A 1,506-nucleotide genomic window follows, 5' to 3' on the forward strand; every position below is an offset into this window, starting at 1 on the left:
ATATATATATATATATATATATATATATATATATATATATATACTTACATGCACGTAAGCATTTTATATTTGTATACACATGTGGCTATCAGAAATTTGAGATATTTTCTGTCATTAGACTGAATGGTTTAGAAATGTAACCACTTCAAATTTGAGTTATGCCAAATAAAGAACCTATTTTCAAAAGATGATTATGGTTTTGTTTTTTTATTTCTATATGTATTTTCTATTTCGCCTTTGATTATTTTTTCTTCACGAGAAACATATGTATATTATTTTTAAATAAGCATCATTATATTTTCTGCCAGCGACTGCAAAACAGAGAATATTCCATAGCAGGAACATTCAGCTTCATTTAATGGAAAATATATACTTTTCGATTTTGTCTGCTTTGTGGTATTTTTCGTTTTCTGCTTATATTGTTGTCTCATAAAGTGAATCATTTTATAAGGAATATGATTGTTGCTACTACTCTTAATACATTAATACTATTATTATTATTACTACTACTACTACTACTACTACTACTACTACTACTACTACTACTACTACTACTACTAATACTACTACTACTACTACTGAGGCAAAAATAACAACATGAAGAAAAGACCTACTTTTACCAATAATGTTTATGACGATGATTTTTCGAGTAGGATTTTCATGATGTTGATGATGTTATTACTACCTGTGCTATTAATAGTAATGTTAAAAATAATAATTCTAAGAAAATACAAAAAAATCGGAGACGAAACTAATTCTATCCAGATAAACATATACAATGACTTTTCAATCCTTTCTAATGTATCTTCAATTATGTTCAAGTTATTTTAAATGTATGGTATTGTATACTATGTACGGTGAGGAAGAGAGTTGGGACTTCATTTAAAAGTAGTTAGTTGCTGTTGCGAGCAAGGAAACCGTGACTATAAACCATTTGCGTTCATTGTTTAGTCAATATATAATAAGATCAATAATACAATAGTAGGTAGAGCAGTGTTTTGTCTAATGCTGCTGTTTGTTAAGAAGCTTGCTTCTCAATCACATGGTTTCGGCATCAGTCCCATGTGTGGCACAATGTAGTGGTGCCTTCTGAATCTTCGGCCGACCAAAGCCTTGAGTGCATCTGGTCGACGGAAGCTGAAAGAAGTCCATCTTATATATACATGCGTGTGTGTGTGTGTGTGTGTGTGTCTTTGTGTCTGTATTCGTCCCTGCACCGCTTGACAACCGGCGTTGGTGTTTTACGTCCACATAATTGAGCGGCTCGGCAAAGTGACCGAGAGAATAGTGCTAGGCTTTAAAGAAATGTCCTGGAGTCAGTGCCTTTCTTCGACTAAAACACTTCAAAGTGGTGCTCCAGCAAGGCCACAGTCAAATGACTGGAACAAATAAGAGAATAAAAGAATATATATATACACACATATATATATATACCTACATATCTATATGTATATACATATATATATATTATGTGTTTATACATATATATATATATTATATATATAT

Source organism: Octopus bimaculoides, chromosome 12, assembly GCF_001194135.2.
Source record: "Octopus bimaculoides isolate UCB-OBI-ISO-001 chromosome 12, ASM119413v2, whole genome shotgun sequence".
Classification (NCBI taxonomy): Eukaryota; Metazoa; Mollusca; class Cephalopoda; order Octopoda; family Octopodidae; genus Octopus; species Octopus bimaculoides.